The sequence below is a fragment of the Pleurodeles waltl genome, chromosome 8 (genome assembly GCF_031143425.1).
Source record: "Pleurodeles waltl isolate 20211129_DDA chromosome 8, aPleWal1.hap1.20221129, whole genome shotgun sequence".
NCBI classification, from domain to species: Eukaryota; Metazoa; Chordata; class Amphibia; order Caudata; family Salamandridae; genus Pleurodeles; species Pleurodeles waltl.
The window spans coordinates 1,544,809,560-1,544,822,068 of NC_090447.1; the positions used below are offsets into that span (position 1 = coordinate 1,544,809,560).

The following is a 12,509-nucleotide window of genomic DNA, read 5'->3' on the forward strand; positions in this document are numbered from 1 at the left end:
TGCTGATGCTGGTAAGTAGCTTTACTCCCGGCTGAGCCACTTATCAGAGACCCTAAACAGCTGCTAATCTAAGCTCTTGTGTGAAAAATGGGGAACTACAGGCAGAATCACTGTTCACTGCACCTCTTTCAATATATGTGACATGTTTACCACTCATTATTCCCTGATCAATTTTGACAGGATTATCCTTGTGAAACCTGTCAGGGGAATGTTGCTAAGGTGCGGTATTCCCACCAAAACCTGAAATTCTAATTCATGCACAAAACTCTTGTTTGTGTAGAGACTGGAGAATACCCTTGCATTCATAATTAAAGACCGAATGGAGTGATTACTCCCACATTTTCATGCCCTGTACTACATAGGATTACTCGAATAATGTAGGAAAGTACCCTCTTTCTTGGTATGGTTACCTCCATTTTCTGCCTGGTGTCAGTGTGCTTGACTGTGTTCACTGGGATCCTGCTAACCAGGATCCCAGTTATTATGCTCTCTCTCCCAAAAGTCTGTAGTTCACTCCCAATTGGCATACTGGTGCCCCCTTATAAGTCCCTAGTATATGGTACCTAGGTACCAAGGGCATTGGGGTTCTAGGGGATCCCTATGGGCTGCAGCATATATTTTGCCAACCATAGGGAGCCCATGCAAAGGCTTCTGCAGGACTACCATTGCAGCCTGCGTGAAAAGGTGCAAGCACCCTTTCACTGCCATTTACACTTCAACAAGTTACTTATAAGTCACCCCTATAGCAGGCCCTCCATCCCTGAGGGCATGGTGCAGAGTACCTGTGTGTGAGGGCACTGCTGCACTAGCAGAGATGCCTCCACGAACTCCAGGACCATTTTCCCAGATTTGTGAGTGCGGGGACGCCATTTTACATGTGTACTGGACATAGGTCACTACCTATGCCCAGCTACATAATGGTAACTCTGAACATAGGCATGTTTGGTTTCAAATATGTTGGAATCATACCCCAAGGCCTTTGCAAGAATCGGTTGTATGATTCCATGCACTCTGGAGGCTCCTTACAGGACCCCCCAAATTGCCATTTCAGCCTTCTGAGGTTTTCCAGGCAGCCCCAGCTGCTGCTACCTCACAGACAGGTTTCTGCCCTCCTGTTGTTAGAAAAGCTCGAGCCCAGGAAGGCAGAAGAAAGGATTTCCTTTGGGAGAGGGGTGTTACGCACTCTCCCTTTAGAAATAGGTGTTACAGGCTTGGGAGTGGTAGCCTCCCCAAGCCACTGGAAATGCTTTAAAGGGAACATTTGGTGTCCTCTCTGCATAATCCAGTCTACATGGGTTCAGAGACCCCCAGTCCCTGCTCTGGTGCGAAACTGGACAAAGGAAAGAGGAGAGACCACTTCCCTGTCCATCACTGTAGGAGGCTGGACTGGCTTGTAGTGGGTACCAAGGGGTACTTGCACCTTGCACCAGGCCCAGTTATCCTTTATTAGTGTATAGGGTGTCTAGCAGCATAGGCTGATAGATAATGGTAGCTTAGCAGAGGATCTTAGGCTGAACTAGGAGACGTGTGAAGCTACTACAGTACCACTAGTGTCACTTGCACAATATCATAAGAAAACACAATACACAGATATACTAAAAATAAAGGTACTTTATTTTTATGACAATATGCCAAAGTATCTCAGTGAGTACCCTCAGTATGAGGATAGCAATTATACACAAGTTATATGTACACAATACCAAAAATATGCAGTATAGTCTTAGAAAACAGTGCAAACAATGTATAGTTACAATAGGATGCAATGGGGACACATAGGGATAGGGGCAACACAAACCATATACTCCAAAAGTGGAATGTGAACCACGAATGGACCCCAAACCTATGTGACCTTGTAGAGGGTCGCTGGGACTATTAGAAAATAGTAAGGGTTAGAAAAATAGCCCTCCCCAAGACCCTGAAAAGTGAGTGCAAAGTGCACTAAAGTTCCCCAAAGGACAAAGAAGTCGTGATAGGGGAATTCTGCAGGAAAGACACAAACCAGCAATGCAACAACAATGGATTTCGAAACGAGGGTACCTGTGGAACAAGGGGACCAAGTCCAAAAGCCACAAGCAAGTCGGAGATGGGCAGATGCCCAAGAAATGCCAACGGTGGATGCAAAGAAGCTGCTACCGGACAGTAGAAACTTAGGATTCTGCAGGAACGACAAGGGCTAGAAACTTCCCCATTGGAGGATGGATCCCCCACGCCGTGGAGAGTCGTGCAGAAGTGTTTTCCCATGGAAATACAGCCAACAAGCCTTGCTAGCTGCAAATCGTGTGAAAAGGATTTTTGGACGCTGCTGTGGCCCAGGAGGGGCTAGGATGTCGCCAATTGCATCTGGGGACAGAAGGGATGTCGTGCAAGACAAGGAGCCCTCTCAGCAGCAGGTAGCACCCGCAGAAGTGCCAGAAACAGGCACTACGAGGATGCGTGAAATGGTGCTCGCCGAAGTTGCACAAAGGAGTCCCACGTCGTCGGAGACCAACTTAGAAAGTCGTGCAATGCAGGTTAGAGTGCCGTGGACCCAGGCTTGGCTGTGCACAAAGGATTTCCACAGGAAGTGCACGGAAGCCGGAGTAGCTGCAAAAGTCGCGTTTCCCAGCAATGCAGTCTGGCGTGGGGAGGCAAGGACTTACCTCCACCAAACGTGGACTGAAGAGTCACTGGACTGAGGGAGTCACTTGGACAGAGTTGCTGGATTCAAGGGACCTCGCTCGTCATGCTGAGAGGAGACCCAAGGGACCGGTAATGCAGTTCTTTGGTGCCTGCGGTTGCAGGGGGAAGATTCCGTCGACCCACGGGAGATTTCTTCGGAGCTTCTAGTGCAGAGAGGAGGCAGACTACCCCCACAGCATGCACCACCAGGAAAACAGTCGAGAAGGCGGCAGGATCAGCGTTACAGAGTTGCAGTAGTCGTCTTTGCTACTTTGTTGCAGTTTTGCAGGATTCCAGCGCAGTCAGCAGTCGATTCCTTGGCAGAAGGTGAAGAGAGAGATGCAGAGGAACTCTGATGAGCTCTTGCATTCGTTATCTAAGGAATCCCAAGAGACAGAGACCCTAAATAGCCAGAAAAGAGGGTTTGGCTACCTAGGAGAGAGGATAGGCTAGCAACACCTGAAGGAGCCTATCAGAAGGAGTCTCTGACATCACCTGGTGGCACTGGCCACTCAGAGCAGTCCAGTGTGCCAGCAGCACCTCTGTTTTCAAGATGGCAGAGGTCTGGAGCACACTGGAGGAGCTCTGGACACCTCCCAGGGGAGGTGCAGGTCAGGGGAGTGGTCACTCCCCGTTCCTTTGTCCAGTTTCGCGCCAGAGCAGGGCTAAGGGGTCCCTGAACCGGTGTAGACTGGCTTATGCATAAATGGGCACAAATGTGCCCATGAAAGCATTTCCAGAGGCTGGGGGAGGCTACTCCTCCCCTGCCTTCACACCAATTTCCAAAGGGCGAGGGTGTCACACCGTCTCTCAGAGGAAGTCCTTTGTTCTGCCATCCTGGGACAAGCCTGGCTTGACCAAAGGAGGGCAGAAACCTGTCTGAGGGGTTGGCAGCAGCAGCAGCTGCAGTGAAACCCCAGAAAAGGCAGTTTGGCAGTACCCGGGTCTGAGCTACAGACCCGTGGGATCATGGGATTGTACCAACAATGCCAGGATGGCATAGAGGGGGCAATTCCATGATCTTAGACATGTTACATGGCCATATTCGGAGTTACCATAGTGAAGCTACACATAGGTAGTGACCTATGTGTAGTGCACGCATGTAATGGTGTCCCGCACTCACAAAGTCCGGGGTATTGGCCCTGAACAATGTGGGGGCACCTTGGCTAGTGCCAGGGTGCCCACACACTAAGTAACTTTGCACCTAACCTTTACCAGGTAAAGGTTAGACATATAGGTGACTTATAAGTTACTTAAGTGCAGTGGTAAATGGCTGTGAAATAACGTGGACGTTATTTCACTCAGGCTGTAGTGGCAGGCCTGTGTAAGAATAGTCAGAGCTCCCTATGGGTGGCAAAAGAAATGCTGCAGCCCATAGGGATCTCCTGGAACCCCAATACCCTGGGTACCTCAGTACCATATACTAGGGAATTATAAGGGTGTTCCAGTAAGCCAATGTAAATTGGTAAAATTAGTCACTAGCCTGTTAGTGACAATTTGAAAGAAATGAGAGAGCATAACCACTGAGGTTCTGGTTAGCAGAGCCTCAGTGAGACAGTCAGGCACTACACAGGGAGCACATACATATAGGCCACAAACTTATGAGCACTGGGGTCCTGACTAGCAGGGTCCCAGTGACACATAACAAACATACTGAAAACATAGGGTTTTCATTATGAGCACTGGGCCCTGGCTAGCAGGATCCCAGTGAGACAGTGAAAACACCCTGACATACACTCACAAACAGGCCAAAAGTGGGGTTAACAAGGCTAGAAAGAGGCTACTTTCTCACACAACCCCCCCCCCCCCCAAACGAAGGACAATAAGGCTAACCTTGGCCAGTTGAGACTTTATTGTCTAAGTGGTGATAAGTAGAGAGTAGCTCTGCAATAGACTGGTTACTCCCTTTATCATCCACTATATGGTTACTTCCCTGTGGGGATGTAAACCACCCTGTTTGAAGGTTTTTAGCTAAGCAACAATGTGAAGATGTATTTTCAGAGTTTCTATCAGTAAGTTTTAGTTTAGAGCAGTAGGAATTTTCCACTGAACCTATTTGTAGTGGTGGAAATGCTAGACAGGGATGCTGTCTCAGAAAAGCCATAGTGTAGGAGGCTGGACTGGCTTGTAGTGAGTACCAAGGGGTACTTGTACCTTGCACCAGGCCCAGTTATCCCTTATTAGTGTATAGGGTGTCTAGCAGCTTAGGCTGATAGATAATGGTAGCTTAGCAGAGCAGCTTAGGCTGAACTAGGAGACGTGTGAAGCTACTACAGTACCACTTAGTGTCATATGCACAATATCATAAGAAAACACAATACACAGTTATACTAAAAATAAAGGTACTTTATTTTTATGACAATATGCCAAAGTATCTTAGAGTGTACCCTCAGTGAGAGGATAGGAAATATACACAAGATATATATACACAATAGCAAAAATATGCAGTATAGTCTTAGAAAACAGTGCAAACAATGTATAGTTACAATAGGATGCAATGGGGAAACATAGGGATAGGGGCAACACAAACCATATACTCCAGAAGTGGAATGCGAACCACGAATGGACCCCAAACCTATGTGACCTTGTAGAGGGTCGCTGGGACTATCAGAAAATAGTGAGAGTTAGAAAAATAACCCTCCCCAAGACCCTGAAAAGTGAGTGCAAAGTGCACTAAAGTTCCCCTAAGGACAAAATAGTCGTGTTAGAGGGAAAATGCAAGGAAAACACAAATCAGCAATTCAACAACGATGGATTCCTGACTGAGGGTACCTGTGGAACAAGGGGACCAAGTCCAAAAGTCACAAGCAGCTCGGAGATGGGCAGATGCCCAAGAAATGCCAGCGGTTGGTGCAAAGAAGCTCTTACTAGGCTGAAGAACTGTGAATACTGCAGGAACGACAAGGGCTAGAGACTTCCCCTTTGGAGGATGGATCCCCCACGCCTTGGAGAGTCGTGCAGAAGTGTTTTCCCGCCGGATGGACGCCAACAAGCCTTGCTACACGCAAATCGTGCGTTTGGCGTTTTTGGACGCTGCTGGGGCCCAGGAGGGACCAGGAGGTCGCAAATTGGACCTGCAGAGAGAGGGGACGTCGAGCAAGACCAAGAGCCCTCACTGAAGCAGGTAGCACCCGGAGAAGTGCCAGAAACAGGCACTACGAGGATGCGTGAAACGGTGCTCGCCGAAGTTGCACAAAGGAGTCCCACGTCGCCGGAGACCAACTTAGAAAGTCGTGCAATGCAGGTTAGAGTGCCGTGGACCCAGGCTTGGCTGTGCACGAAGGATTTCCGCCGGAAGTGCACAGGGGCCGGAGTAGCTTGCAAAGTCGCGGTTCCCAGCAATGCAGCCCAGCGAGGTGAGGCAAGGACTTACCTCCACCAAACTTGGGCTGAAGAGTCACTGGACTGTGGGGGTCACTTGGACGGTGTCGCTGGATTCGAGGGACCTCGCTCGTCGTGCTGAGAGGAGACCCAAGGGACCGGTAATGCAGCTTTTTGGTGCCTGCGGTTGCAGGGGGAAGATTCCGTCGACCCACGGGAGATTTCTTCGGAGCTTCTGGTGCAGAGAGGAGGCAGACTACCCCCACAGCATGCACAAGCAGGAAAACAGTCGAGAAGGCGGCAGGATCAGCGTTACAGAGTTGCAGTAGTCGTCGTTGCTACTATGTTGCAGGTTTGCAGGCTTCCAGCGCGGTCAGCGGTCGATTCCTTATCAGAAGGTGAAGAGGGAGATGCAGAGGAACTCGGCTGAGCTCATGCATTCGTTATCTAAAGTTTCCCCAGAGACAGAGACCCTAAATAGCCAGAAAAGAGGGTTTGGCTACCTAGGAGAGAGGAAAGGCTACTAACACCTGAAGGAGCCTATCACAAGGAGTCTCTGACGTCACCTGGTGGCACTGGCCACTCAGAGCAGTCCAGTGTGCCAGCAGCACCTCTGTTTCCAAGATGGCAGAGGTCTGGAGCACACTGGAGGAGCTCTGGACACCTCCCAGGGGAGGTGCAGGTCAGGGGAGTGGTCACTCCCCTTTCCTTTGTCCAGTTTCGCGCCAGAGCAGGGGCTAAGGAGTCCCTGAACCGGTGTAGACTGGCTTATGCAGAATTGGGCACATCTGTGCCCAACAAAGCATTTCCAGAGGCTGGGGGAGGCTACTCCTCCCCTGCCTTCACACCATTTTCCAAAGGGAGAGGGTGTCACACCCTCTCTCAGAGGAAGTTCTTTGTTCTGCCATCCTGGGCCAGGCCTGGCTGGACCCCAGGAGGGCAGCTGCCTGTCTGAGGGGTTGGCAGCAGCAGCAGCTGCAGAGAAACCCCAGGAAGGGCAGTTTGGCAGTACCAGGGTCTGTGCTACAGACCACTGGGATCATGGAATTGTACCAACAATGCCAGGATGGCATAGAGGGGGCAATTCCATGATCATAGACATGTTACATGGCCATATTCGGAGTTACCATGGTGAAGCTACATATAGGTAGTGACCTATATGTAGTGCACACGTGTAATGGTGTCCCCGCACTCACAAAGTTCAGTGAATTGGCTCTGAACAATGTGGGGGCACCTTGGCTAGTGCCAGGGTGCCCTCACACTAAGTAACTTTGCACCTAACCTTTACCAGGTAAAGGTTAGACATATAGGTGACTTATAAGTTACTTAAGTGCAGTGTAAAATGGCTGTGAAATAACGTGGACGTTATTTCACTCAGGCTGCAGTGGCAGGCCTGTGTAAGATTTGTCAGAGCTCCCTATGGGTGGCAAAAGAAATGCTGCAGCCCATAGGGATCTCCTGGAACCCCAATACCCTGGGTACCTCAGTACCATATACTAGGGAATTATAAGGGTGTTCCAGTAAGCCAATGTAAATTGGTAAAAAATGGTCACTAGCCTGTCAGTGACAATTTGGAAAGAAATGAGAGAGCATAACCACTGAGGTTCTGATTAGCAGAGCCTCAGTGAGACAGTTAGTCACTACACAGGTAACACATTCAGGCACACTTATGAGCACTGGGGCCCTGGGTTACCAGGGTCCCAGTGACACATACAACTAAAACAACATATATACAGTGAAAAATGGGGGTAACATGCCAGGCAAGATGGTACTTTCCTACACAACCCCCCCCCCAAACGAAGGACAATAAGACTAGCCATTACCTGATGAGTCTTCATTGTCTAAGTGGAAATATCTGGAGAGTCCATCTGCATTGGAGTGGCTACTCCCAGGTCTATGTTCCACTGTATAGTCCATTCCCTGTAGGGATATGGACCACCTCAACAATTTAGGATTTTCACCTTTCATTTGTTTTAGCCAAAGTAGAGGTTTGTGGTCTGTCTGAACAATGAAGTGAGTGCCAAACAGGTATGGCCTCAACTTCTTCAGAGCCCAGACCACAGCAAAGGCCTCCCTCTCAATGGCAGACCAACGCTTTTCTCTAGGGGTCAACCTTCTACTAATAAAAGCAACAGGTTGATCCTGGCCCTCAGAATTAAGTTGTGATAGGACTGCCCCTACTCCTAATTCAGATGCATCAGTTTGGACATAGAATTTTTTAGAGTAACAAGGGCTTTTCAGGACAGGTGCAGAGCACATGGCCTGCTTCAGCTCCTCAAAAGCTTTCTGACAGTTTGCTGTCCATAATACCTTTTTAGGCATTTTCTTGGATGTGAGGTCATTAAGAGGGGCTGCAATGGAGCCATAGTTCTTAATGAACCTCCTGTAATACCCAGTGAGGCCTAGGAAGGCTCTCACCTGAGTCTGAGTGGTAGGGGGAACCCAATCAATGATAGTTTGGATTTTCCCATGAAGTGGTGCAATCTGTTCCCCACCAACAAGGTGTCCCTGATAAACCACCTTACCCTGCCCTATCTGGCACTTTGAAGCCTTGATAGTGAGGCCTGCCTTTTGCAGAGCCTCCAAAACTTTCCAAAGGTGGACCAGGTGATCATCCCAGCTGGAGCTAAAGACAGCTATATCATCCAAATATGCTGCACTGAAAGCTTCCAGCCCTTGCAGGACTGTGTTCACCAACCTCTGAAAAGTGGCAGGTGCATTTTTCAGACCAAAAGGCATTACAGTAAACTGGTAATGTCCTCCAATGGTAGAAAATGCAGTCTTAGATTTAGCATCTTCTGACAATTTGATCTGCCAATACCCTGCAGTCAAATCAAAAGTGCTTAGATACTTGGCAGATGCCAGTGTATCTATGAGCTCATCTGCCCTGGGTATAGGGTGAGCATCAGTTTTGGTTACCAAGTTGAGACCTCTATAGTCGACACAAAACCTAATTTCCTTCTTTCCATCTTTAGAATTGGGTTTTGGTACCAGTACCACAGGAGAAGCCCATGGACTGTCAGAGTGCTCAACCACTCCTAGTTCCAACATCTTCTGAACTTCTTGCTTTATGCAGTCCCTGACATGGTCAGGCTGCCTATAGATCTTACTTTTGACAGGTAAACTGTCTCCAGTATCTATAGTGTGCTCACACCAAGAAGTGGTGCCTGGCACAATGGAGAAGAGTTCTGAAAATTGTCCTAGGAGATTTATGCAATTATCTTTCTGCTCAGCAGTAAGACAATCAGCCAAAACTACACCTTCCACAAGAGCATCTTGTTCTGTGGAAGAGAAGAGATCAGGTAGAGGATCACTGTCTTCTTCCTGTCCCTCATCTGTTGCCATGAGCAGGGTGAGATCAGCCCTATCATAGTAGGGTTTCAGGCGGTTGACATGGAGCACCCTAAGGGGACTCCTGGCAGTGCCTAAGTCAACCAAGTAGGTGACTTCACCCTTCTTTTCAACAATTGTGTGTGGACCACTCCATTTATCTTGGAGTGCTCTTGGGGCCACAGGCTCCAAGACCCACACTTTCTGCCCTGGTTGGTACTGAACCAAAACAGCCTTCTGATCATGCCATTGCTTCTGGAGCTCTTGGCTGGCCTGAAGGTTTTTACTGGCCTTTTTCATGTACTCAGCCATCCTTGATCTGAGGCCAAGTACATAGTCCACAATATCCTGCTTAGGAGCTTTTAAAGGTTGTTCCCAACCCTCCTTTACAAGTGTGAGTGGACCCCTAACAGGGTGTCCAAAAAGAAGTTCAAAGGGGCTGAAGCCCACTCCTTTCTGGGGTACCTCCCTGTAGGCAAAAAGGAGGCATGGTAGAAGGATATCCCATCTCCTGCGGAGTTTTTCAGGGAGTCCCATAATCATGCCTTTGAGAGTTTTATTAAATCTCTCCACCAGTCCATTTGTTTGTGGATGATAGGGTGTTGTGAACTTGTAAGTTACACCACACTCCTTCCACATGGCCTTTAAGTATGCAGACATGAAATTGCTTCCTCTGTCTGATACTACTTCCTTTGGGAAGCCCACCCTGGAAAATATTCCCAGGAGGGCCTTTGCCACTGCAGGAGCTGTAGTGGTCCTTAAAGGAATAGCTTCAGGATATCTTGTGGCATGGTCCACTACCACCAAGATAAACCTATTGCCTGAAGCAAGTAGGAGGGTCAAGGGGGCCAACTATGTCAACCACTACCCTTTCAAAGGGAACCCCAACCACAGGCAGTGGGATAAGGGGTGCCTTTGGAGTGCCACCTGTCTTGCCACTGGCTTGACAGGTTTCACAGGACTTACAACATTCTTTTGTGTCCTCAGACATCCTAGGCCAATGAAACAGTGGTACCAATCTGTCCCAAGTTTTCATTTGACCCAGGTGCCCAGCTAAGGGAATGTCATGTGCCAGTGTTAGGAGGAACTTTCTGTACTCCTGAGGAATCACTAATCTCCTGGCTGCTCCAGGTTTAGGATCCCTATGCTCAGTGTACAAGAGGTTGTCCTCCCAGTAAACTCTGTGTGAGTCACTGACATCCCCATTAGCCTGTTTGACAGCTTGCTGTCTGAGACCCTCTAATGTGGGACAGGTTTGCTGTGCCACACTCAGCTCCTCTCTGGCAGGCCCCCCTTCACCCAAAAGCTCAGCAGTGTCTGCTTCCAGCTCCTCTGGTGTAGGTTCTGCACAGGGAGGGAATTCTTCTTCCTCAGAAGTAGAATCCACTGTAGAGGGAGGGATAGTAGGAAGTGGTTTGCTTCTACTAGCCCTAGCTTTAGGGAGCACTTGGTCCATTGTTCCAGGATCCAAGCTTCCCTGTCCTTTTTGCTTTTTGGCCTGAGCCCTTGTCAAAGCAAAAATATGCCCTGGGATGCCCAGCATTGCTGCATGGGCCTCCAACTCCACATCTGACCAAGCTGATGTCTCCAAATCGTTCCCTAATAGACAGTCTACAGGTAAATCTGAAGCTACCACAACTTTCTTTGGACCAGATACCCCCCCCCCAGTTGAGATTTACAACAGCCATGGGGTGGCTTTGTGTTATGTTGTGAGCATCGGTTACTTGGTACTGGTGTCCAAGTATGTGTTGTTCAGGGTGCACCAGTTTCTCAATCACCATTGTGACACTGGCACCTGTGTCCCTGTAGGCCTGGACCTCAACACCATTTATTAGGGTTAGTTGCTTGTACTTCTCCAAGTTATGGGGGCAAGCAACCAAAGTGGCTAAGTCAATAGCCCCTTCAGAGACTAGAGTAGCCTCTGTGGTCTCCCTAATCAGACCAACCCCAACTAAATTACCAAAAGTGAGCCCAGCTACTCCCTTGGATTGGCTATTAGTAGGTTTGCTCCCACCACCACTGCTATTAGTAGGGACACTAGGTGTAGCAGTAGGGGTTGTAGTGGTAGGAGCTGTGGTGCCTTTCTTTGGACAACTGGGATCTGTTGTCCAATGGCCTTTTATTTTACATAAATAGCACCATGGTTTCTTTTCCTTGTTCTGATTAAAGGAGGATTTGGGCCCACCACCCCCACCAGAGTGTTTTTGTGGGCCTGATGAAGACTCATTTTTAGATTTGTCCCCACCCTTGTCAGAAGACTTACCATCCTTCTTTTTGTTGCCATCTTTGTCACCCCCTGTATGAACTTTTCTGTTCACTCTTGTTCTGACCCATTTGTCTGCCTTCTTTCCCAATTCTTGGGGAGAGGTCAGATCAGAGTCCACCAAGTACTGGTGCAACAAATCAGACACACAATTATTAAGAATATGCTCTCTCAGGATCAAGTTATACAGGCTGTCATAATCAGTAACTTTACTGCCATGTAACCACCCCTCCAAGGCCTTCACTGCCTGGTCAATGAAATCAACCCAGTCTTGTGAAGACTCCTTTTTGGTCTCTCTGAACTTTATCCTGTACTGTTCAGTGGTTAAGCCATAACCATCCAGGAGTGCATTCTTAAGAACTTGGAAATTGTTAGCATCATTTTCTTTTACAGTAAGGAGCCTATCCCTACCTTTTCTAGTAAATGATAGCCATAGGATAGCAGCCCACTGCTTTTGAGGGACATCCTGTACAGCACAGACCCTCTCAAGTGCAGCAAACCACTTGTTAATGTCATCCCCCTCCTTGTAAGGGGGAACTATCTTATGCAGATTCCTGGAATCATGCTCTTTTGCAGGATGACTATGGGGAATACTGCTGCTGCCACCATGGGTATCTAAACCCATCTTCTGTCTTTCCCTCTCTATTTCTAAAGACTGTCTATCCAAATCCAGCTGTTGCTTCTTGAGCTTCAGTCTGGTTTGTTCCACTCTCAATCTATTGAGCTCCCTTAAAAACAATCTGTCATCAGGGTGGGTGGGAGGGACATTTCTAGATACAGAGGTATGATGGGAATGAACAGAAGGAGACCTGTCCCTTACCAAGGGCACCCTAACAGCTTGGCTACCAGCATAATGTGAGAGCACATCATCAGTATGATGTGATTCAACCTCTGTACCAACTATGCTAGACTGTCTAGTAATGGGCTGGCTGAGAAG

At 48.4% G+C, this 12,509-nt stretch overlaps 1 protein-coding gene across 1 annotated transcript in view; it reads right to left on the reverse strand.

Annotated features, from left to right (window-relative positions):
• Positions 1-12,509, reverse strand: part of LOC138249646 (NACHT, LRR and PYD domains-containing protein 12-like) — a 160,047-nt gene that overhangs the window by 112,041 nt on the left and 35,497 nt on the right. The window lies entirely within an intron of this gene.